The following is a 27,578-nucleotide window of genomic DNA, read 5'->3' as shown; positions in this document are numbered from 1 at the left end:
TCGAAACTCTGGGAGGGGGTCGCCAGATACTTTCAAGAAACTATTATTTATTTTCTTCATCTTTTTTTTTACAATTTGAGCCCAATTTTTGCTTATCTTTACATTTTTCTGCAACTAAACCAAACTTGCCATATTTTAAACTATTTTCATCACTTTTTCTTGCCATATTTTTGTTTCTTTTGATGCATTTTAGCCACTTGTCCATACAATTTCAATGCCTTTTCTGCACATTATGTCCACTTTCAAGACGTTTTCAGCACTTTCCACCACTTTTTCCACCTAATGTCACATATGTTGACCCATTATTGTCACTTTAAACCTCTTTGACCATATGTCATGCTTATTTTAGCCAATTTAACCACATTCATAATTTGACATGCTCATTATTTGCCAGTTTAAAGTAATTGTTCCTACTAAATATTGACACTTTGAAGCCTTTTTACCACTTTTTATGTCCGTTTTTGGCCACTTTAATTTGCAATATTTAACCAATTTCTATGGTTTTTAAAACCCCATTTCACCACCTTTTCCACCATTTTTGGTCACTATTAACTCATTTTATTTCTGATTAAAACAAGGATTTACATCTTTAAGTTGACTCTATACTTGGGCACAAATAATAATAAACTTCCTGGATATCAGTGGATATTATTCAGATAAATAAATAAATAAATAAATAAATAAATAAATAAATAAATAAATAAATGTGGTTATCACAGATTCATAGAACAGTGGACCATCATTTTGCTGACGTTATGGTTGGACCCCAAAAATCTCTCCCCTTTATTCCCCCTTATAGATGGTCCTGTCTCCACATGACTGTTCTACAATGTTCATGTCTACAGTGGGGGTCCCCGGTCTTTGGAACCTTTGGAAGCTGAAAAGGTTGAGAACCACTGATCTAAAGCATGATAGCTAAATGGAAAATTGTGTTTGAAGGTTTGTGACGTCTCAGACCGGTAATCTCAGCGACGGTCCCAGGCTGTGCCGCTATTAGTACGGCGGCAGTGTTAATGGTGCACGGGGGGAGCCGACCCGGCCTCTGTGCTCGCTCAAGCCTCGGCTAAATCTGTCTGAATCTCATCAAACGTTGAGTAGGGAGGGAGGGCTGCTAAAGCACCAGATTCAATACAGACTCTGCGCCGCACAACTCGACTGGCATGCAAAGCTGTCACCATTGAGTTTACTCCAGTCCTGCTAAGAGACAAGCCAGCTACAAAAACAGTCTGCTGGTGCCTTGAGTCATGAGAAGTAGTGAGAGCACAGAGACGAGAGTGAGGTAATGTCAAGGTAATGGAGTATGATAAGGAAAAAGTGTCCCAAACCAAACAAAGCTGACAATCGAAAGGTTCAATTCCATTCCTTCAAGGATGAAACCTCAGCAATGCTTGACCTGGAGTTCTGCAAAGTTTCTTATAATCTTTAGTGTGACACATTTTTCCACCTCTATCCATCCAGTGCACCCAATGCCACTCCTTTTGTAGCCAGTCCTACCCCCACCGCCCCCTCACACTCCGAGGGTTTAACCTCAGGTCGCCACCAACTTCTTAATCAGTCCAGCACATGACCGTTCCTTTCAATCCCCACATACCAGGAGAGAAGCACTCCCTGATACAGTAAATGACGATAAAGAGCTCACAACCTCAAATCGAGGGAGCGGCGTATCCCCGTATGAAAGCTGGGGCCCTCATACATCAATAGACAGATTTGGGGGGAGGGGCTGAAGAGCACTTCTCCAGAAAAGCCACACTTCAAAAGAAGCCAGTATTAGATTGAGAGGGGGGGAGGTATGTGTGGACGATATTATCCCCCGAACAAAGTCTGCCGAGCCAATCCACCGCGGTCACCAGGAAAAAGGAAAAACTTAGCGAAAGCCAGGAAGTTAATGAGTGAGTTCTCAAAAAAAAAAATACTTTGGGATCCAAGCTGGAGTTTCAACTCACTGAAAAGGTTGGCCCATTGTTCCGTTTGACGAGCCACAGCTAGAACCCATTAGCAATGACGCGCAACTGTCAGCGGCGCATTATTTCCGAGCGTTAACCTCTTCATTGTGTCGTCATTGTGGTTTTTTTTTCCACCAAATGTCGGAAAGACAACCGCTGACTCGCTGTCAGAGAGGGCTGGCCCCGTTTCCTGCTTTAGACCAGAGGTTGGAGGTCACAAAGCACCAACAAAGGTTGGAAGCAAAGTTAGGAAAGAGTCAGAGTTCAGCCAGTGTAGTTGTATTTCTCTTTCCGACATGGAAAACCCAAAGGATCCCCCCATCCCCCCAAAAGCTTTACTCCTAGAATTCCTTCAGTTTTAGACATTCATTCCATGAATAAGATGACAGACTTAGTCGTTCAAATGTTTGCGGTCAATAACCCACTAGTTCCAAGAAATATGAGCATTAAAGAAAATTGTTTTAGTTAAAAAACTTGCTTTTTAACAGAAGTGAAAGTAATGGATTACAAGTACTCACGTTACTGTAACTGAGTGGCTTTTATGGATACTTTATGGATATTTCTGAATTGTACTTGTATTTCAGTACATTTTTATAGAAGTAAAGTAATTTGTTACAATTGTACATTTTGACAAACCTTTTATTTTATACAAATGCATTTGTGTGAAATAATTTGGAAATTTGGAAGTTTCTACATGAGATGTTTACTGTATGCAAAGGAACCATGGCAAGATTTATTACCAAAATTAAACATGTGGGGGTGAAAGTAACGAGTATTTTATGTATGACTTACTTGTACTTGTTCTTGAGTACCATTTTGATCAAAAAACAGTACTTCTAGTACTTGAGTACTCGTTACACCTCTGGAAATATGAGCATTTTAATATTACATATTACCATCATGTCAAGTCTAAAATAGTTCCTGGCAAACTTTCTGACACATTAAAGATAAGAAAGAAAATCTTTTTTAAATTGTGATTATTTCTTCATCGCTCACGTCCTGGACGCCTGCCCAGACAGAATCCAACATCCAGCATTTATCAAGAGGAAAACAGAGCCGGAGGATTGCTTCAAAGAGACGCCCTGATAAAAGTCAACTAATAATCTTAAACCCAGACCAGTGCAACTGACAACTGGGCTGAGTTACTCTGAAGCGTGTTTGAAGAGTATGTTGTTTTAGCCCAGAGCCTGAAACAGGACGTAGACTGGAATCAGAATGACATCTTTAAAGCAATCACAGACAACAGACGTTTTTCTTTAAGGTAAAGGGCTGTGAAGGATTTAGATTTAAAAAGCTAAACAAATACCTGTGCCAACATCCTGAAGCTTCAAACTTGATCAAAATTGACCAATTAGATACAAAAATGAAAAACATTTGTTGTTTTCAACCAAAAAAACTGAAAGACTGAAATATTGTTGTGTATTTTTAGGTTTGGGTGTCGATGGGCTTTTGTGAACAAATAAAGAATAGTTACTGAGGATAAAATTACGGTTAAAACGAGGCAAGACCTGTATTCGCAAGGTGAAAACGTATTTGGCAATTTGAAAAAGTTGGCAAAAATGACAACCTGAATCTGGATTTGTTGAGAATTTTGTTCTTTTTACTCATTAAATTCAAAGTACTAATACAGGAAAAACAGAAGACTGACATTTACCTTAAATATTACCCTGATTGAAGGTCAAGGTCACACATTGAAAGGAAATGTTGTTCAATGGTACCAGTCTGAGTACTGTATCTCAATTTGTGGCCAAGTTATAGTGTTTTTTTTTGTGACATCATAAATTTTGACCCTTACCAATCTTTTTACTAATAGGTCGTAGAGCTTTGGTCCACTTGAGATGAGCTTTTCATAAATGTAAGCATCAAACTTGTACGATAAATATTCGTTTTGTAAACTACTTGGTAATAAAACAGTTTCTGATTTTGTTTCTGAATAAATGTCACAATATTTGTTTGTTCCCATGGTGAAGGTTTGGTTAACATCATCAAAGCCTTCGATTAGGTTCTACGTAACATGTCGCGTCTGTAAATACTCTTTAAACTAACCAAACCCTTTTTAACTTTTTTTTTTGGCTTGGTTCAGACTAAACAGCCTCAGCACAAGACTAAACACAAGCAACGTGGATGATCTCAGCTAGAAACGCGTCTTGATAACTGGAGTACTGGAGTGAGGCTCCCAGTCAAGTCTTTGATGGATGCAACCTGAGCGAGTGCTCTTCAGCAAATGAAGACAAACAACCTCTGCACTCAGGCGATGGCACTCGCGGGTAGAGGGTGGGTGTCGGGGGGGGGTTTGGGTCAGAGAATGAAACGGCAACACCTCTGCTGCCACTTGACAGGATGAAGAAAGAGTGGGAGAAGAGGCTGGGAGCAGCACTTGAGGCCAGAATGGAAGACACAAGCCTCCCAGCAGCAGTAGTCAGAAGCAAAGAGGGGGTGAGGGGTGGGGGGGACACAGGGGCTACTGTTCCCATTCAGCTTTTTGTCTCCAAGGCGCTCTCTTGTTTTTCCTCAGCAAACCGTGGGCACAATGAAGGCGGCGTGCTACTCTCCCTTCACGCAAAGGCCTGTCAATACCAGGGCCTATCAGAGGCTGAATGGACGAATCAGGCCTTCCCATGAAAATCAAGTCAATGACCTGCTGGAGTGGGTGACAGCCATGGGCGGAGTTTGACATTCTTGCCAGTGGGGGGGGGGAAATAAATATATAAACCATCTCAAGAACACTGAATTAGCATTAGCATTAGCATTACTATCAGTCTAGTATTAGCCTAGCATGAGCATTAACAATAGCTAGCATTAGCTAACATTATTATTAGCATATACAAGCATTAACATATACAAGCATTAGCATTAGCTAACATTAGCTAGCATTAGCTAACATTAGCATATACTAGCATTAGCATTTACTAGCATTAGCATTTGCTTGCATTGGCATTAACCTAGCATTACTATTAGCCTAGTATTAGCTAACATTAGCTTAGCATTAAAGAAGCATTAGCATTAACCTAACATTAACATTAGCTAGCATTATTTAACACTAGCATTAGCATTTACGAGTATTAATATTTGCTAACTTTTGCATTTTCTAGCATTAGCCTAGCATTAGCCTAAGATTAGCATTAGCCTAAGATTAGCATTAGCCTAGCATGAACCTAGCAATAGCATTAGCCTAATATTAGCATTTGCCTAGCATTAGCGTTAGCCTAGCATTAACCTAGCATTTTCCATCAGACAGGTGAATATTTCAAAAGTTGAAATCTGTTGGAAGATGAAGAAAGCAGCTACGCTCTGATTCCATCTTACATTTTTTTTTTTTTATCTCTGTGAGGCTGTCATTAAAAATCCTCATTTTTGTTGTCAATTCATGATAAAATTAAGCCAACGGCCACTTTCTGCTTCATTTTTGCTGCAGTACCATAACGTGAACTGCTGGGTGCAGTGTCACTTTAACCATGTAATGAAAACTTTTGATCACGCAATCTCCACATGTGGTGACAGCCATAATTTTAGTGAGTGAAACCGAGGTGTGACGGTAAAGCAATCACGGTAGAAGTAATGGAGAGTTAGAGAGGAAGCGTTCTCCCATGTTTCCCTCCGACTCGGAAACCTTAAAACAAAATGCTCTAAAGTCCTTTCTAGAATCACTTGTGTTAGATTCGACATACTCGTCTGCACTTCCCGTAAAAGCCACAAAAAAAACCCAAGACACGACGCGTCGCTGGCATTGCCGAGACAATAGCGTACCGAACATTTAACTTCAGCCTTCTGACCCAATCATGTGGAAGAGAAGACGGTCTTTGTCCATCCGAGAGAAGTTAGAGGGAAAAACGAAGGGGAAAAGGAGGAGGAGGAAAAAAAATGTAAAGATTTTGCCAAGCTTTTGTCACGCATTAAGGACTGGCTTAGTCAGTCGCTGTCAGATCAGGAAGACAGAAGGAGAAACAGCCGTGGTCGCCTTAAATAACAAACACTTTTCTCTCTCGGCCAAGTCGGGAAGAGTCTCCATGGACAGAATTACACAGTTACTTTTAAAGGATTTGCATTTAAAAGATGGCATACAGGCCTGAATGAGGGTCGTTTCCCCCGTGACCATAGAAACACTGAAAAAGGTGGAAAATTCACTCGGCTGAACTTTAAACGACTTTATTAAAGTGTCACTAATCAGACGGGAAGACACAAGGTTTTAGTGTTTGGGCAAACGTACAGAAAAAGCTCAATGACCTGTTAAAGGTTTTACTTTGAAAGGACTTGTTGATGTCCTGTCCAATTTTTGTTTATTTTTTTCTTTTGGAGGGGGGAATAAATAACAGATAATGCTCAAGTCTGAAATATTTCAAGCATTTCTCTTAAAAGTGCAGGTAATGGGCCACAGATAACTAAGGGTCATTCTATGTCATTTCAACACGTTTTCAGGATATCCCATGAACTTTGGTCTCAAAAAATTGTGAATTTTGTTTTACCAATTGTTCCTTAATAACTCAATTGGCACGCTGCAAATTTTTAGTTTGATGAACACTTTTTGAGATATGGCAAATTTAGTGAGGTTGTATGTGTCTATTTCCGTATTTTTCTTCCATTTTTAGCTTCCAATATCTCAGGAACTACATTACATAGACAACTGAAATATGGTACAGTAATACAGCTCCACCTACGCTTTCAGAATATATAAAAATATCTGATATACATCATGTCTGGTGGACATGCCAGCTCCTCAAAATTGGAAAAAGTTTGTCATGGTTTGGGTCTGGAACATGTTTGGTCCTTCAGTAAACTACTTAGCATATGTCTCAGCTCCCTGTAATGTGATTAGAGCTATGAACATAGACTGTTGACCATCACTAAGGATTAGTCACAGATTGCATTGCATTGGTTATTGGGTGACACGCTCTGGAAATATGAATATATATATATATATATATTTTTTTTTTTACTATTTTCATTGGCCATAAACTGCATGTGGGAATACATTTGTTTTAATCTATACTATGAAGATTACTCCTTCTTGGGCTATCAAACATTTTTTTCTTTATGCAGCCATTGTAGCTTGGCTCTGTCTTATAATCATTTGTTATTTATTAGTTTTTCACTCGCGGGCCAATTTTGAAATGAGCAGAATGAGCCCTAACCCTGGACTGTTATCTAGAATTAAAAAAACAAAACACACAATAACACAGGAAATTATTTTACAAATTCAGAAATAATAAAAGCATGATTTAAACACATTCTAGCGTGGTTTTCCATAAAGAAGACGCTAAATTCCCAGGCATAAAATTGCAACCACTACAGCGTAATGGGATAACAACCCAGAGAATAATCCCTCGCTCACAATGGAGAGGTTTGAAAAGACTCCCGTGAGTTCTGTGTGGTGTCTGCCAGCAGAACGCTGCGTTTACAGCCACCGATGTAATCTTAGCTCAATGAGGACCTGCAGAGACAGCCTGTTCTCCAACACCCCATCCATCCATCCATCCATCCCTCCGTCCCTCCATCCAACCAACCATTAACGGATCCATCCATCCCATCCCTAAAGAAACAGACAGACCTCATTTCCATCACACACAAACCGTGCAAAGGAGTTGGAGGTCTGGTGATAGGAAAGAATAAAACCTGAACAACTGAAAAGGACTGCATGAAGGCGGGGGGGTGTGGGTGGGGGGGGATAAATTGGCATCAGTGCGAGAGAATAAAAGGAAGTCTCTGATCTTCCAGGCTGGTCCTAATCATATACACACCAAAGGAATCATCCCGGGACTTTGCCCAAGTTAATTTGGGTGCATGAATTCATTAAAGCGAGGGTGAATTGATGAGAAAAACAAGAGCGTAAACAACAGCAACAATGGGCTAATCATTGCAGGAGGCTCACTTGGGCCATAATTATATTATTCTTTTGTCTCGTGAAATGAGTGGAGTTAATCATTACATTTTTTTTTTTCATTTATTTAAAAATACTTATTAAATATACACTACCGTTCAAAAGTTTTAGAACACCACACTTTTTGAAGTTTTTTTTAACTGAAAAGTATTGAGTTTATTGTGTCATTGCACTCCGAAATGAAAGTACAGAACAAATAGGCAATTTGAGTGTAAAAAGAAATGATGGAATCCATGAACAATACTGTTCAGCTGATGCTAATGAGGGTCTGGTACCACCGTGTGTTCCATCACTGCTTTAATGCAGACAGATGTGGTTGGAAGGAACCAACCTGTAGGAATGAGTAGCACCAGCTTTCAACCTTCATTGCTGCAGAACAACTTCACACTGTTAACCCACATCATGTTCCCTGAAAAACTCCTATTTGAATCCTTCTGAAATGTACATTATTTTTCAGTTTTGGGTAATCAAACCTTTTTTTAACCTCTGGCTGTTCATTTCTTACATTTGTACCATTTATTCATTGGACTTACGCGACTTGAATTGCGATAACGGAGAAAATTAGGGTATTCTAAAACTTTTGACTGGTAGCGTAGTTTCAAATGGCAGAGAAAAATATATTAGGTTAACTAGAACCATCTATAAGAGGGAATAAAGGGGAGAGATTTATGAGGTCCATCCATAAAGTCATCAAAATGATGGTCTATTGTTCTATGAATCTGTGATAACCACATTTATTTATTCATCTGAGTAATACTCTGTTATCCAGGAAGTTTAGTATTATTAATTAGGCCAGAGTAGATAGTCATCTTAAATATGTAAATCCTTGTTTTAATCAGAAATAAAATGGGTTAAAAGTGACAAAAAATGGTGGAAAAGGTGGTGAAATGGGATTTTTTAAAAAAACGCAGAAATTGGTTAAAAGTTGCAAATTAGAGTGGGCAAAAACAGACAGAAAAAGGGTTTAAAGTTTCAATATGGTGAAATGAGGTTAAAAGTGACAATAATGGGTCAACATATGTGTCATTAGGTGGAAAAGTGCTGAAAATGTCTTGAAAGTGGGAACGAATGTGCAGGAAAGACATTAAAAAGTTGATGTATAATAAATAGTAAATGTATTAAAAAGAGACAAAATAAAGGAAGAAAACGTGATAAAAAATGGGTTAAAATATGGCAAGTTTTGGTGAAATTTCAGAAAAAGGGTAAAAATAAGCAAAAATGAGCTCAAATTGTTAAAAAAAAATATATATATATATATTCTGTTTCTTGAAGGAATCTGGCGACCCCCTCCCAGTGTCTCGCGACCTCAACGAAGTCCTGATCCCAAGGTCGAGAACACCTATTCTAGGGGACAGCACGTTTAGCACTATGTATTGTACCTTGTGCAGCTGGTGGATAAATAATAACGAAATGTGCTATGTGTCCTTTCACAATAAGAGTCTTGGATGTAGGTTATGCTACATGTTACAGATAACTATTATTTAAAATAGATTTATGTTTGTTTATATTTCCACTACAAGTTTTTTTAAGATACGTTTCTCATTGATGTGCCAATCCCTAACTGCTCCCTCTATTATCTCACAGGAAGTTGAGCCCATATCTCCAGTAGCGCCTCCAGGAATAAGGTGGGTGGTTTCCTACCAGGCGTTTGATGACACAAGGAAAAGAGGCTTTGTGTGAATTATCTGTAAAAGTTGGCATTTGTATCTAATCTCACCGAGTCAAACCACAATGACACACATGTAAGTAAACACACGACCTCCTGTTCAGTGAGTGTTTTCTATCCATCCAAGTGTCTAATACATGTTCTAATCCCATATCTCCTCAGTGAGAAGAAGGAGGCCATACATCCATGACTCTTAGGACGTTTTCGCTGCGATAACACAAACCAGTCTGTGTCCACTAACGCTCTACATGGGGTCACTGGTTGGGCTCATGCAGGGCATTCGACAGTGAGGGAAGCAAAGTGGTTCCATGTGACCACAGCTGGGGATACTCCACTCTATGACAGCTTCCTACAGGCTGAAGGGAAGGAGTTGGGTAAACTAAACAGCTGGACTCTTTCATTAAGGCGTCTAAAGACAATTATATGACCAATACTACATAAAAATGAGTTAAAATAAACCATCTACTTTAGATTAATAGGATATTTTACACCTTTAATATGTTTGAGTGCACATTTATTTAACTTATAGTACTCCATTTTTCATCCTTGGGGTCAGGACCCCATGTGGGGTCCCCTGAACTGTCTCGTAATTGATCTAAAAAAACTCAAATAATACTGATTAAAAATGTATTTTTGAAATTTTGTAATTATTCTTCTTTTACAAATTAAAATTGTATTGTATATTTTACTTTGTCAAACATAAATCTAAGTTAATACAGTAATAATAGTAAAATGAAGTCTAAAAATATCTGAGGTGGCACAACTTGTTACTAATGCTGGCAGTTCTCTATCTGTAGTACACTATAATAAACTGGAACAAAAACTAATTCCAGAAGAAAAAAAAATGTCGTTGGGGTTTCCAGAAATGTTTTTAATTTGGGGTCATGATCTATTTTTAAGAATGTACATTTAAAATCAACTTAATGTGATGTGTCTTCATGTTTATACGACAAAATGTATTTAAACTTGGAGCTAAACACAAGAAATAGAGCTCTATAAAAAAAGACTTTTCTCAGATTTAAGTAGCTACAGATTGATGTCGGAACAAAAAAAAAAGAGGGTAAATACCACAAATAGCCACCCTGCTAATCATTTATTGAACCATTTGTACCAATTACAAGCCTAAAATATGACAAATATTACAATATCCACATTGCTCAGCCATTGTGTGAGTCCACATGTAGCCCTAGTTATAGAGAAGTTATAGTTTGAAACAAAACCAATAATACTATTTTTTAAAAAAAGAAAATAAATAGAATTACGCTAACAGTTTGACTCACTTTTACTACTCTAGTGTTGAAAGTTCTGCAGTTCCCCTTCACGTTAGTAACAAAATAAATGAACGATTACACAACTAATAAACTAAACAACTAATATACACAAAACATATAAAGATTTCTCCTCAAAATGGATAAGCTAGTAGCTAGTGCTAACTTTAGCTAAAAGCAGCTATTTAGCTAGGTTTTATTTTGATATAAACTAGCAATATTAAATGTCATAGCACACATCCACAACCTTATTATACATATGAAAGCAAATTTTGTCTTTTCAATGCTGGTATTGTTTTAGGAGATGCTAACTTTACATTTATAGCTTTAAAAAGACTGCAGTAGTTTTTTTTTTTTTTTCTTTTTTTTTTTTTTTTGGGGGGGTGCCTGATGGAAAAACTGGGTCACTGTTTCATAGCCGACATATTTTGAACATTTAGCTAATTTTTCCGAAAAAAATTAAAATTAATCTAAATGTAAATCTAAATGTAAATGTTAAAAATGTAAATATAAATGTCAAATGTAAACATAAATGTTAACTCGCTCACCCAATGTATAATTAAATGTTTAGAAATTGTGCAAAGTGGGCAGGTCAGTCCCTCTTGATCACGCAACATTTATCTTTCCATTTGGTGACCAATTTAACATTTAGATTTACATTTAACATTTAGATTTAAAATTTAGATTTGAAATTACATTTAACATTTTGATTTAGATTTAATATTTAAATTTACATTTAACATTTAGATTTAAAATTTAGATTTGAATTTACTTTTAACATTTAAATTTAGATTTAAATTTTAGATTAGGATTTATTTTTCATGTGTACACATTTTTAACAATGATATAGAACATGTTGTTTTACATGAATTTCTGTCTCAAATGAAAGAAAAACGAGCAAATTTGTTTAAAATATGTCGGCTATGAAAAAGTGACTGAGTTTTACCATTCGGCATCCCGTCATATTTAAGCTAATGTAGCTTCAAAGCTAAAATATAAAGTTAATACAAACCTATGATGAGGAGCACTTTGCATCGTAGTTGTAGCACTGAGTGAATAATGCTTCATGAAAGCGTGACACAGTTGGTGTAAAAAGCGATGCAGATTACTGAGAATGTAGCACACTGGTTTTATGTCCCTGGCCTGCAGTGATGCATGATGGGAAGTAATAACCGCATCATTACCAGCAGCGCTGCGGCCTTGTCAGCCGTCAAAGGAATAAAGAAACCACGCAGAGTTGGTGCTCGGGCTGCCAGTCTCACACGCCATAGGACACACACACACACACACACACACACACACACACACACACACACACACACACACACACACACACACACACACACACACACACACAAACAAACATTAGTGTGTGTCTGAGGAAACACAATCACACTTTCACACTTTAAAAAAGAGCGTTCATCCACACATAGCTGAGCTGTTTCACTGCCAACAACAAAAGGCAGCGCTTCCGTCCACGTTTTTGCCAAGTCAGGTCAAAGGTCACGTGACTGAGCGGGACCGCAGGGGCCTGAGAGCGTCCATCGTCTTCACGAAAGCTTGTGTTGGGTCGTGTGTAAATGTGCAGGACGAGGGATTAGCGCCGAGGCAGCTGGCGCCCAAAAAGGCTGCAGACGTCCACGGATGACACGCAAACACACATGAACAACGTGCACACACACACACGTCACATGTTGGAGAAGAACCTGAGGAGAAGTCGTTCTCGTACTTCGTTAGCATTAATTTAAGTTTGAAAAAAAAAAAAAAAAATATATATATATGTATAGAATCCAATCATAGATAAAAGCAGCCTCGCCGAAGGTCTCTGCTCCAACTGTTACGGATAAAACAATTTATTAATTGAATATTTCCTTCTTTCTTTCTTTCTTTCTATTTTTTTTTTTTCATTTATTCATTCATCCATGTATCATTCTTTTTATTTTTTAATTTACTTTTATTTTTATTTTTTCATGTATAAATAATACATTTATGCATGTATGTATGTATTTTATTACTAAATAGATTATACATAATAAATAAATAATAAATTGTGATTCATTTATTATCTATAATCTATTTACATAATAAATATTATTATGTATTTACATAATTCAATAAATAACAATAAATTGTTATTTATTTATTATGCATAATCTATGTGGTATGTAGTAATAAAATAAATACATAAATAAATAATAAATGAAAAAAATATAAATAAAAATAAAATAAAAAGTAAATAAAAAAAATAGAAAAAGATTGATACATGGATGAATGAATTAATAACTAAAAAAAATAAAGAAATAAAGAAATATTCAGCTAATAAATTGTTTTATTAGTAACAGTTGGAGCAGAGACCTTCGGCAAGGCTGCTTTTATCTATATATATATCTATATATATATATATATATGTGTGTTTTTTTTTCAAACTTAAATTAATGCTAACGAAGTACAAGAACGACTTCTCCTCAGGTTCTCGGATCCCTTGTATTGTAGTCTGTGCATCAGTATTATGGGTGTACCTGGAACAGGCTCGATGAGAAAGGTTCCGCATTGTTTGGAGTGTAAAAAAAAGTGATTGGCTGCTTTATTTTTATTTAAAATTGCAATAAATGTGTAAAAGTTCCAGAGTTTTAACAATAATAAAACCTTTAAAAAATATAAATAAATACATGAAGATATGCAGCAACTCAGTCCACGTTGTAAGATGAGCCCCAACAGGAGGAGCGTCCTGCAGGAGACAGAGACAGGCTTCATGTAATGTAGTAAAAACTGTCCAGGGAGGAGAGACTTCATTACAATCTGTCTGTCATACGAAGGCGAGCCAAGTTCAGACAGCGTTTGGAACATCTTACTTTTCAGGGGGAGGTTTTTTTTCTTCTCATTTAACAGATGTGTCAGCACCAGGGACGCCACGCACGATAACTACTACAAAAAAATGAGCAAAGGGTGCCAACATTTAGTAGATTGAACAAATAGAGCAGAGTTAGACTAAGTGTGCACACATGCTGGGTCACAAAAACAAACCCGAGCAATGCAAACATGGTTAAAACAGAGCCGTTCTGGAAAGAAAAGACCATAATTTTGGACTTTTAAGGACCTTAAATAACACTTCAAGTTCCCTGCGCTGTAAAAATCTGGTGAAGTTGGTCCAATTTGGGCATTAGAGGAAAATCACAGAGTGGAGAACAAACGAGTAGAAGAAGAGAGAAAATAGCACAAAGTCAACAAATGTAATTAAAAGCAGAGGTTGTGTTTTCTTTTTTTCCAGAGCACAAAACAAACAAGGCTTCCTTCGATAAACACAGCTATAAAAGGGGGCCGCTCAGGTATCTCCATCTGACTCATGTGGATCAGACCCTTATATGGACGTCACGACCCAAACCTCCAAACCTCCACCAGATGGTTCCACTTAAACTGACCCAGAGAAAACTCACTGCTGTACAGAGCCAGGATAGCAGAACACATCACTAGTACTGGATCCTTCTTGCTTTGTTCAGGGGTTCTCAACCTGGGGGTCGGGACCTCATTTGGAGTCACAAGACACTGCACGGGTCACCAGATGCCTTTAAGAATATTTTTTGGAACAATTTGAGCCAATTATTGCTTATTTTTACCCTTTTTCTGCATCTACACCAATTGAAAATCTCCAAACATTGTTATTGGAGGAGTTACTATTATTTTTCTTCTGCAACTCCTTTGTCCTGGAACTCCTCCTAGTCTAATAATGCAGCACTAATGTCACACATGTCATCTCATAGAGACAATGTCAAGGATGTGCAGTCGACTTTTATTTGGGCCAAAATGTCAAGGTCAAAGTCAAGGTCGCATCAGGTGTCAAAAAACAGAATTTTCCATATCTCTATGAATATTTATTGTACAAGTTTGACGCTTACATTTATGAAAAGCTCATCTCAAGTGGAGTGTTTTATTTTGTTGGACCGAAGCTGTACGACCTTCCAGTAAAAAAATTATAATAATACTTTTTTACCTATAAGTTGGCCACAAATTGAGACTGGTACCATTGAACAACATTTTCTTTCAATGTGTGACCTTTGCTCAAGGTCATATTTAAGGTCAAGGTCGGTCATCTGTTTTTCATGCATTATTACTTTCAATTTCATTAAAAGGACAAACTTGTCAACAAATCCAGATGCACGTTGTCATTTTTGGCAATTATTTTAAATTTTCAATTGCCAAATATGTATAATAGGTTTAACCTTTTTCATCACATGTTTTTGCTCCTTTTAATGCATTTTGTTACATTTCTGACACTTATCCATCACATTTCATTGCCATTTCTGCACATTCTAGAATTTTTCAACACTTATAAACCCTTTCCACCACTTTTCCACCTAATGTCACATATATTGACCAATTATTGTCACTTTTAACCTCTTTTCACCATATTTCATGCTTATTTTTGCTAATTTAACTACATTTAAGATTCATTATGCTTATTATTTGCCAGTTTAAATGAATTGTTCCTAGTTTTTTTTCTTCCACTTTTAAGCCAATATTATTATTATCACTTTTTCTGTCTGTTTTTGGCCACTCTAATTTGCAACGTTAAACTTAATTTCTTTGGGTTTTCTTTTTTTCTAAATCCCATTTCACCACGTTTTCCACCATATTTGGTCACTTTTAAAGCATTTTATATGCATCTTTTGGCACAAATGATAGTTTAACATGCTTAATGATTCTGATTAAAACAAGGATTTACATCTTTAAGATGACTATATACTACGGTGCAAATAATAATAAACTTCCTGGATAACAAGTAAATAAATAAATGTGGTTACCACAGATTCATAGAACAATGAATCATCGTTTTGCTGACTTAATGCACCCTATAATTATTGACCCCAAGGGTAAAACGTGTTAATATTTGAGGATAACAGGAGGATTAAAGCAGTTTAATTAGATATTGTAGTGTTTCTGTGTGAATTCAGTTAGTAGCGCATATCTGAGGTCAGGCACCGATGTTGGACGAGAAGGTCTGGCCCAATAAAAGTGTTCTGCCAAACTGCCAGTGAGCTCCTTGGGTGGGAGGGGCCAGGTGGAAGCCCCTCCCACTTGTGAGTGTGCACACCTGGTTCTGTTGATGACTCTAACTAACCTGTCACTGTGAGTGAACCGAGACAATGGCAGTGCTAGCTTAGCGGCTACAGTGGAAATAGTTCTTTCTCCTTAATATTGGGACCAAACTTTGATGTGAAAGATTCTTTCCATGTTTGGATGAACATCTTATGGTAAGAACCTCAAAATATAATGGCAGAAAATTCATATAAACTTGTTTTTTTACACAATTCATTCAAAAGTAAAACTCGGGAAACTTGGACTTAAACATTGTTTAACGTGGACGCTTAAGTAGAATGCATTTCTTTTTCATTTATTTGCAAAGTTTGGCAAATTATTGATTGTTTAATAGGAAATTTAAGGATTGTTTATTGGATTTAATTTATAGATTTGTTAAGCTTATTTCCAGTACCATGTTAACTGTGTAGTTAAAACTAGATAATACAAATAAGTCAAGATAAAATGGTTAAAGTTGTTGTTTAAATAGTAGTTTAGAAATGATCTACATTGTTAAAAATGCTCTGGTTTAAAACTGTTAAAAAAATACCTGGGTTAAAGTAAATTAAGTTAAGTTACTTTTAACCATCTGATTATTAAAAAATGTGTGGGTTAAAAATAATAATCATGGTAAATATTTGACTTGTTTCTTTGTTAAGATAAATAAATACTATTCACACATGTTAATTACTATTAAAATGCAAGTGAAATACCAATAACGTAATATATTTCATTAATATTTAAAGTGGTACTGATTTAAAACTGTAAAACTAAATGTAATACTTGGAAAAGGTTAAAAGGTTGATAAGCAACATTTTTTGGTTTTTTTGAGGTTATGTTTTAATCCATATAATTTGGATTTTCCTTCTGAATTTTAATATCTTCCTCTTAATAATTTTCAGGCCCTTTTAGTTAAGGGACAATGTCATTTACAAATGATTCCATCTTTTTATTTCCTAATGCTGCTTCTTTCATGATTAAGTTTTTGTAGTAAATTCAAGATAAATTAATTAATTTGATCTAAATAGATGGACTTTGTTATGTTTAACCAAAGTTTTCCACAACAAAAGCCCTAAATGTATCTTAAATTTCTGTTTTTTATCCATATTATTATCATTATTATTATTATTATTATTATTATTATTATTATTATTATTATAAAACAGCTCAAATAGTCTAATTAATAATGAAACTATTTAAAAGAAGAATAAAAAAAACATTGTAATTGATTTACCACTAGCTCAAAACACACATTGGACAATTTATACAGTTCATAAGCCACGCCCACTCCCTTTAAAAAGGGAAACACTCCTTTTTTTCACACCAAATAATCTGTGGGAATTTCAAGGTCTGAAACAAATCCAAAGAGCTGTCAAATGGTCGGCGTTAATTTACGCCTCATGATAAACGAACTGTTGCACGATTTTACAAACTAGCCTAGAAATAGATTGTTCAGGAAAGTTTAGAGAGTGCGAATAATTCAGTTCCTCGATTAGAAACAGATGCAACTGATCAGCGACAGGAGCGAAGGTGAATTAAAAAGCGTTTCCTCAGTTATGCAAAGACGATGGATTGTTAAGCTTCTTTTGGTGCGTTCAGGGGGACTCAGGAGTTTTCATTATGGAGACTAGAGGATAGAAAACTCATAAAATAGGCTTTTGGCCCATTTTGAGCCTTTTTTGACTTGTGCGTCTACTTCTGGGATCGAGCCGAGTCTCTGCTAAATTGTGTGTCATGCATCATGTTGTACAGTATACATAGGGTCACGAGAAGCGTTTAGCACATGTTTGAAATCCAGTCGCTCCTCGTGAGGCTATCGCACAGTTGAAGCAGCGCCAGGAACCGGTTTACCTCAAACTCTCACAGTGCACATGTACGAACACCGTAGGACCGCTGTAGGACTGACGGATCGTACTGCACACGTCTGTCCATCACATCGCCGCCTTTCCATCGATTATGACCATGCGCACTACTGGAAAATTAATTTTTGCTACTGCCGCTGTGCTGAGAATGAAAATTCAATTTCAAAGCAATGTGTTTGCATAAAAAAAAACTGTTTTATAATTTATTCTATGCAGTTTTATATTATAATTATAAATATAATATTAATGTTTAATTATTTAATATATTAAATTAGGGGTGGGAACCTCTGGGTACCATACGATACGCGGTACAAAGCTCACGATAGGGGTGTGAAAAAATGTATTGCAATTTTTTGGGTGTTGATTTTGAACAAATTTTTTTTGTGGAAATTTAATCAATATTTTTGTGTATTTGTTAGGGATGTAACGATTAATGGTAAGGCAGTTAAAAATCGATTCATAGGTCTCACGATTCACATCGATACTGTGAAAATTGAATCGCAGTACTTTTTTAAAAATTATTATCCAGAATCTGCTAATACTTTCTTTCTGGCCGCCTTCTACTCTTAAACATGTTCATAAATGATTCCTTACCCCTATAGCACCAAAAAAATATCTGTAATATTTCGTGAACATCTGAAAAAGTCCCATTTTTTTATTAGCTCTGTCTGCTAGCGTAGCATCTCTTCTTCACTGCAAGATATCTGCATGCCAACCGACCACTGGGTTACCAGCGCCCTCTGCTGGTCCAAACAAATATCTGACCTAAATACAGTGAATTGACTGTTTTTTTGTTTTTTTTAAGTCCAAGTGTTAAGGCACAAAATACATTTTCATTTGCACTTTTAAAAAAAAACTATTATGCCGTTTTGCATTGTTTACTATTGAACCAGAATTTAAATTAATAGGCTTCTTCTTCATTTGTATTATTCCTTTATTTCATTCAAGATTATTTTTAGTTAAATTGCATTGTTTTGAATAGTTTATCAAGGGATTCTTTTGACAATGAAAAATAAAAGGAAAACAGTATAGTTTTTTATAGTTTTTTACCCCAAAAAAATGAAGGAATATTTTTCAGTCATCATTTTTCTAGAGTCCCATTTTGTAAAATAAATCGTGAGAGAATCATATCGTGAACCCATTATCGAGAATCGTTACATCCCTAGTATTTGTGCAATATTTCAGTGGTGGGTACAATGCTTTCAATGCGTTCAGAGCAGTGCTTAAACTGATACAAAAGGATAAATTATTTTTTTTCTTATTTTTGTGCATTATCAATTTATCCTTAATGTTCTCACTTACAGTTGTTACAATGTCGTCATTATGTTGTCATGGTTACTTTGAGACTTCTACAAAGTAGTTTCAGTGAAAAGAAACTTGCACTTTATTTTATGATATTTTATTCTTTTTTTCAGTGAAAATGTGCAGAAACACTAATAATAAATAATAAATAGGATGTTTAGAAGCAAGTAGTTTTGACTCAATTTGTCTGAATGATCAATATTTTCTGATGAACATATACAGCAACTTGATTTTTCATCTCTGTTTAATTTTGATATTAACTGGGTAGAATAAAGCGATCGTGACCCACGTATCGTGATACGTATCGTATTGCAACATCCTTGCCAATACTCACCCCTAGCTCACAATAACGATTATCTCACGATATGACGATTATCGATATATTGGTCAGAAATCATTATAAAACCTTTTTTTATGCTTTCATTTGTTAATTTTGCACTGTCGATCTGTCAAGTACCCCTTGTAGTGCCATTGCATGCCCCTAGGGGTACACATGCCCCCATTTGAGAACCACTGCTCTAAGGTATAAAAAACTCCCTCTTTCTGGTGACAGGGTATCATGGCTTGTCTCCTGGCCTTAACATTAGAACTTTCTTTTCCTTCTTTGTGTGTGTGTGTGTTTAGCGCCCCTATAATTGGGATGCTCGGTGCACTAAAAGTCACTGCAGAATGACCGCTGACAGTGGGAAGTGAGATACTTTGTCAAACATGCGAATGAGGCACAGAGTTAAACACTGAACCCTGAAAACAAAACGTCTCGTTTCCATCAGTGTGTTAACGCCGATGCCAAAGATCTCGGTAAGTCACGTGTTCCGTGGCTGGGATCCATTACTATTACCACTGAGAGTTTGAGCCAAAGTCAACCCAGCACTGCCTCTTTCTCTCTCTACCTCCCCTCGTTTTACAAGTGAAAGTCAAGGAACGCTGTTTTCCTTCTAAACCCTGAGGAGATTTGGGTATTTTTATGGTTCCCCCCCACCAACAACCTGATCAGCCGAGCGGAACGAGATGAAGAAATCTCATAGATGTAGATAGGCTCATGATAGAATGTATGATGCGAGTTGATCTTTAGCCTCAGACCGACAGCAGCCAATCAGACGCTGTGACAGAAAGCCAAGAACATTTAAAAACTTAACGTTGGAGATACTGACGGATTTTGCTGATTGTGCTTGAATAAACACATTTAGGTAGAGAACGATAGGATGAACGGCTTATATCTGCAGAATTACTCAACTTTGGTTATTTATTATGTAAGTTAACGGCCCTATTTCAAAATGGCTTTATAGGGGAGATTCCCCTCCCCATGGTAGAATAAAACACAACTGTATTTGTTTCAAAGTATGACATATAAGAAGTAATAAAATGATTGTTGTGGTCTCTGGGGTGTTTTTGAGCACATTTTAGTGACATACCCTGAGGAAGATTTTAGCGATTTTTCAAAAACACGTCATTGTCAAATAAATTTACTTCAAAACATTTGTTTGTGTCATATTTGGTACCAAAATGTCGACAATAATGACACACATCTTCAACAAAACAATTGTGGTTGCCTCTGAATCTACTTAAAAAGTGACAAAATAACAGTCAAAAATATTTCACGTGTTTTTGATAAATTACAAAAATCGTCACCAAGGTATTTCACTAAAATGTGCTCAAAAACAGCCCTGCCACCAATGCCAGAGACCACAAGAACCATTGTCTTACTTCTTTAATATCATATTTGGAAAAAATATAGTTGTTTTTTGTTCAACCATGGGGAGGGGTATCTGATTTTAAATTACCGGGCCACAAAGAATAAAATAATTTTATTTAATTTTTATATATTTTCTGGTCATTTCATTTTGAAAAATTGTCACTTTTGCTTTTGTGTTCACATCTTCATTGCAGTTTTCCCTCTGGATAATCAATAAGTACTGCAGCTTCCCAATTAGCATTTACCTTTAAATTTACCCATCGAAAATAACACAAATTTAAAAGGGTGCTGTATAGAATTTTAACCAAATTTGCTCCACCTATAGAGGTGGAAATTGTGATACCTTAGTAGTCCACGTATGGCCTGTAAGGAAATGGCTGATGTTGCATTCAATGTAACTCAGAAATTGGCATTTCCTGGTTAAACATTCCAACATCTGCACGTCAAAACATGGCAAAGTATGACACAAAATGCTTGTCAACAAAAAGGAGGATTGTAGATAGATAGTAGGTAGATTTGTGTCTTTATGATTCAATCAAAAAACAACAACTTTTCAATCAAAGAAAAAAGTGTTGGAATGGAATCATTTTGGGTCTCAAAGATGTTTTTTTGCCCTTTAAACCGTTTTTTCTTTGATTGAAAATATGTATTTTTGATTTATTTTTTTTATTGAACAATAAAGACACAAGCCTACCTCCATAGATTGATGACTGGAGAAAAAGTATTTAAAGTTCTTTCACCACAAACTGCTTCAAGAATACAGTGTAGTTTCTCTCCGTCTAATACAGTCGTGCTATAAACACAATGACAAAGGCAGCAGCAGCTGCATTGATGTGTGACAGGAAACACATAAACAATACAGTCCAGGTATTAAAATACTCCAGTTCAATTTCACCTCAGAGGAAGCCAGTCCTGCCTTTAAGATTTGACAGAGCTGAGGAATCAAATTATGAGACAAAAAAAAAAACCAACTCTGATGGCGTTAGGCCAGAAATAACATTAGCTTTGCTCTTTATTACAGACTTTGGCAAAAGTTTTTATCAGACGGAATAGAAAAATATTCCACTTGTGACCTTTTGGCCTGAGTTTGACAAAAGCTGAGCCGTGAGCCGTGCCAGTCGATGATTAAAGTAGTCTGATGAGGAATAAATGGGGAAAAAGATATGTGAGCGGCTCCAATGTAATGGTCACAACCTCTGGGACAAAACAAGACCAGTGGAAAAAGAAGAAAGTAGTGAAATCAGAAGATTTAAGCGGAAAATTCCTCTTCACGCCAACCTGCAGCAAAGTCGGAATTATAATATAATTAAAATTATTGTCCGTAAGCGAAACACCGAAAGAAGTCATTGTGCAAATGATTAGTCCAATTGCATTTATGGGTGTTTACTCACATCTATACAACATCCTGTTTCCGTTTGTTTGTTTGCTTTGGTGAGAAACTATTACCAAAATTGCACTTTTGGGCCATTCTCGGCCATTTTCGGTGCATCACTAGCTTCATTTCCATTACCCTTGGAAATGTGCAAAATCTAAATAGTGCAATAAAAACTGGTAATGGAAACAACTGAAATTTGAACAAACACTCAAATATCCCTAAAAAGATTTTACACTTTCATGAGGAGGAATTTCAGACGTTTCGATATTGAAATGTGTCGTAAATAGTATAGATGTAACGATTCACTCAACTCCCGATACGATTCGATTCACAATACTGGGTTCAAGATACGATTCTCTCACGTTTTATTTTACAAAATGGGACTGTAGACAAATGATGATTGAAAAATATTTCTTTATTTTTTCTAGAAAATACTGTACTATTTTCCTTTTATATTTCATTGTAAAAAAGAATCCTTTGATAAACTATTCAAAACAATGCAGTTTACCTAAAAATAAATCCTGAATGAAATAAATAAAGGAATAATACAAATGAAGAAGCCTATTAATTTAAATTCTGGTTCTATAGTAAACAATGCAATGCCCGGGGACCAAATCCGGCCCTTCAGAGCATTTAATTCGGCCCGCAGGAGACATTAACTATTGTGTGAATTACCAAATATTTCAGTTGTAGACATCTCAAGTTCACAATTGTAGTGAAACTCCACAGTATTTTGAGAGGCTCAAAATGTTCCCATGCTTTTATCACTGGAACGCAGTCATTTGTAATTGCAAATTGTGGAAAGAACTACACATTTTTCCATAATTCTTGAAATTCCCCACAAACAATTCCACAAAATTCCCCCAAACAACACAAAATCAAGAAGTCGTGAAGTGAAGATCCTGCAGAGATGGATATTAAAAACGTGTGTCAGTGTGTGTCTGTGTGTGTCTGTGTGTGTCTGTGTGTGTCTGTGTGTGTCCGTGTGTGTCTGTGTGTGTCCGTGTGTTCTTGGCACGGTTTCAGTGCTCGGATGTACGCACGACTGAGTGTTTATCCAACTTTTATTGCTCCAGCGTCTCATAAAAAGACGGACGGACGGTCAGAGACATCGGCCCCGTGAGGGACCACCTACGAGCAGAGCCCAGCAGATGCATCGGCTCCTCGTGGCGCGTGTTCGTCCTGATTATTGTGAGGAGTTACGACGTTTGTGATGACCCGTACTGGTCACCGTCAGGCACATGTCACCGACTAAAACTAACTGTGAAAATCCCACTGAGACTTTTACTCACACAGAGCAAACAGTTTGTTCTGCAGCATCTTTTTTAGGGATTTTATCAGTTATTTTTCATCTAAAAACTTGATTTTTTGTGTTAAATCAGGGGTATTAAGCTCATTTTAGTTCAGGGGCCAAATACAGACCAGTTTAAGTTTAAGTGGGCCCCAGATTTTAGGTGGAAAAAGAGGAAATTCATCATAAATGTGCCTTGGTTTGCACTTCCACATATAAATGATAAAGTACAGTATGTGACTGTATCAGTCCCTGCAGGATCTTCATTTAAATTTCCCCAAATTTGGGAATTTGGGAAAATTTTGTGGAATACTTTGAGGAAGATTTGCTAGTTTTTGGAAAAATCTAGACTTCATTCAAGAATTTGAGCTTAAAAACGACTCCTGAGTATAACTATGGAAAATTTTTATTTCTATGTGGATGTGAATATTAATATATACATTTACGTACAATTTTCTTTTCTTTTATTTAATTACATTATTTTTTAAACCTACATGGAAAATAGGGTGATTTGAACCTTAAAGAATTTATTTATTATATTTTAGTTTATTTTATTTTATTTTATTTCTCTCTGTGTTTTGTTTTAAGACTGAGGACTGGTAAAAACCACAGACATCTATTTACTTTATTATTTTATTTGTAAATTGTGTTGTATGCCACCCTTTGTAAACTTTGTGTGATTGTTCACACAAAAATAAATTATTATTATTATTATTATTATTAATAATAATAATAATAATAATAATAATAATAATGATAATGATAATGATAATGATAATAATAATAATAATAATAATAATAATAAAGACTCTTGTCATGTGATATAAGAACTGGAAAACTGAAGATATCTGAAGCTGAGATATCTACAACTGAATTTCATGTTTTTTCTATCATTTTTTTTAACTTTCTCAAGCAGGCCAAATTTGATGTTCTAAAAGGGCCGGATTTGGCCCCCGGGCCTTGAGTTTGACACGTGTGTTAACTAAATATGCATAAACTGTTATTTCAGCTAAATGTTCCTTATCAATGACACCAAAGAGCTGCAGAGCTCAGGGATGTATCAGTAACACTAAAGTATCACATCAGCCACTTCTCTTTGACCTTCATTCACTCCATGCCGTGGTCACATGACCAGTTTTATATTTCATTTTTTATCTGTGGTCTTTTCTACATCAGCCTCTGCCTGTGATGATCTAATGCATAGGTTCTCAACCTTGGGGAGGGGATTGCCAGATGCCTTTAAGAAAACAGAATATTTTTGCTTATTTTTACCCTTTTTCTACAACTACACTAAACTTGTCATATTTGAACCTATTTTAATCACTTTTTCTTGCCATATTTTTGCTCCTTTTATTGCATTTTTGCTACATTACTCCAATTTCTGCCATTCTCTGTCAAATTTGAATGCCTTTTCTGCAAATATTATATATATGTTCAGCACTTATAAACCCTTTCCACCACTTTTCCACCTAATGTTGCATATATTGACCAATTATTGTCAGTTTTCACCATATTTCATCTTTATTTTTGCCAAATTTAACCACATTCACAATTTGTCATGCCCATTATTTGCCAGTTTAAAATAGGTTTTACACAATCAGGATCAGTGAGTTTAAAAAAACGATTACCGATCATATGATTTTTTTTAGGTACTGATCAAATTCCTTTGGTACTACCTGATACAGATTCATGGAAAATCAAACGGTTCCATGTTTCAGGACCTAAACGCAGCCTTGTGACTGTGAGGGAGTGGGAGAGTTGAATAATTTCCATGCAGGACCTGAACATAACATTTGTTGGGTGGGTGCGTGGCCCTTTAACTGCTCGACCAGTGTGCGGAGTGAGGGAGCGTGTTCGACCAGAGAAGATGGATTATAACCTGTACGCAAAATAAACGTAGCAGCTGTTGAATTAAAGCGGAGTCCAGTGTCATACTCAATGACTGCTGTCCACCATCACCCTACAACGGACACAAGTCTCTGGTATGAAAGCGAAAGTAAACGGGAGCGCATCGCTAAACAAAACAAGCGCACACAGACACTGTCCCACGCTCAGAGCCAGTATAGACTGGGGAGGAAGTCCAGCGCTCGGCCGCTTTGCTTCAACCGAGAGACATTTTGGCCGTTCGTGCATCGGTTTTCACCTTTGTGCACAAATGAATGTGAAATAAAGCCGTGTCACGTAAAACAACAACTCTTTGGCGTAAATAAGATGATAAAACAATGCAAAGGGAGCATCTACAAAAAGTTTTATCACAACAATGACGTCATTGATCAGATTGGCGAATTAAGACATTACAGCCGATCATATTAATTGCATAAAATGCAAAATATCGGCCAATCAGATTGATGTAACGCCAAGTTTAAAAAAATGTTCCTATTTTTTTGACCAATAGTGACACTTTGAACCCTTTTTTACCACTTTTTCTGTCCGTTTTTGCCCACTCTGATTTGAACTTATAACCATTTTTTGTGGTTTTTAAAATCCCATTTCACCTCCTTTTCCACCATTTTTTGGTCACTTTTAATCAATTTTATTTCTGATTAAAACAAGGATTTACATCTTTAAGATGACTATATAATTTAGCTGCAAATAATACTAAATGTTCGTGGATAACAGTGGATATTATTCAGATGAATAAATAAACGTGGTTATCACAGATTCATAGAACAATGGACCATCATTTTACTGACTTTATGGATGGACCCCAAAAATCTCTCCCCTTTATTCCCCCTTATAGATGGTCCTGTCTCCACATGACTGTTCTAGAATGTTCATGTCTGTGTTCAACCACCTTCAGCTACAGTAAAGAAATAAATATCTGAAACTTTTTGTCTCCAAAAAGCTTCATAAATCAGTCGTAAACTGCGTTGCCAACGAGAAAAGAGGAAGGTGAACATAACATGATAGCAACAGAAACATTCATTTTGTGTCTTTTATCGGACTGACTTAGGGTTCTACATTCCTGGACAATGATGCCCGTAAAGCTGCAGACTGGCAGATTGATCCCACCTGCTGAGGACATGATCCTGGACTATGGCGTCCTGCCCATCAGCCCCACCACCCGTCTGCACCCCACCTCTTGCTCCATTCCCACCACTACTAATAACACAGTCTGACATGTCCACAACCCTCCCAAAATGCTCTTTTCTTTCCTCAGTCCTGACGGGAGCATCCACACCTTCTATAAATCTGCCAGGGCGAGTCGCTGGCACAGGCTAAAATAATAAAAGCCTCCCCGATGTGGACAAGGGGCAGCGCGACACTTTATCTGTGGAGGCCAAAACAAAGGAAGGCCTGTTGAACGTTGCTGTGACGCTGTTTATTTTGGTCGGGGAACAATGGCCTGAAGAGGAGGGGCCGAGAACCCGTGTGGCACTCGAGGGCCGCTGTGAGAAAAACAAGAGCCACTTCATTTGGATTCACAGTGAGTTTAAGAAAACAATGGTAACAGGTCAGTGTGTGGAGGTCTGTAGGCCAATCAGATCACTGCGTCAATTCACTCCTCATTCCAAACCAATAAATCAGGTAGAAAATAAAGGAGGAGAAATCCATCACTCAAATCAAAAGACGGATAATTCCAGCCAGGAATGTTTTTTGTCCTCCAGGAATCTTCAATTTCTTGAGGTTGTTTTTCCCGAAACTAAAGAATGCAGAGCTCACTTTTTTTATGAATAATTAAAAAACAACATATTTATATATAGGCTTTGATTGTGTGTGTGTGTGTGTGTGTAGAGGTGAGCTACATCTGTAGCCAGTTTGCACACAAACCAGCTGTTACGGAACACAGGGGAAAGTGGGGAAAGGATTGTAAAACAAAGAAATTTCTCGCGTTGTGCGGAACAATGTAAGATGCTGTACTTTATTTTTGTTTTACTTGAGTTACTCGTTACAAATTACAATATGAATATAATTCATCAGGAATGGGCATGTCTGAGAGTACGGAAAAAAAAAAAAAAAAACTATTTCCAGTTTTGTTTGTTTTATCTTTTTCATTTACCTAAAAATGAAATAAAGAAGCATTTTTGGCTGTTTTTGCTTCTTTTTATGCAATACTTTTAACCTAAATTTGACTTGTACTTTTCATACTTTTAATATATTTTTGTCACAAGATACTTTTCATACTAATGTACATTTAATGTGAGCTGTTTTAAGACTTTTACTTAGGGCGACCGTGGCTCAGGTGGTAGTGGGTCGTCTTCTGTTCGAGAGGTAGGGGGTTCGATCCCA

General features: G+C 36.5%; 1 protein-coding gene and 1 long non-coding RNA gene across 3 annotated transcripts in view; one reads left to right on the top strand and one right to left on the bottom strand.

The window, feature by feature from the left end:
• Positions 1-27,578, bottom strand: part of fat4 (FAT atypical cadherin 4) — a 152,084-nt gene that overhangs the window by 113,940 nt on the left and 10,566 nt on the right. The gene's annotated exons all lie outside the window — the stretch shown is intronic.
• On the top strand, positions 522-26,075 carry LOC114470618 (uncharacterized). Its single transcript, XR_003674896.1, has 4 exons — positions 522-541; positions 14,814-14,825; positions 15,466-15,529; positions 25,968-26,075. It is a non-coding gene; the product is annotated as an uncharacterized LOC114470618 (long non-coding RNA).

Source organism: Gouania willdenowi, chromosome 10 (genome assembly GCF_900634775.1).
Source record: "Gouania willdenowi chromosome 10, fGouWil2.1, whole genome shotgun sequence".
In the NCBI taxonomy this organism is placed as follows: domain Eukaryota; kingdom Metazoa; phylum Chordata; class Actinopteri; order Blenniiformes; family Gobiesocidae; genus Gouania; species Gouania willdenowi.
Note: the sequence above shows the minus strand (reverse complement) of the source record. Positions and strands in the feature narration are given on the sequence as shown.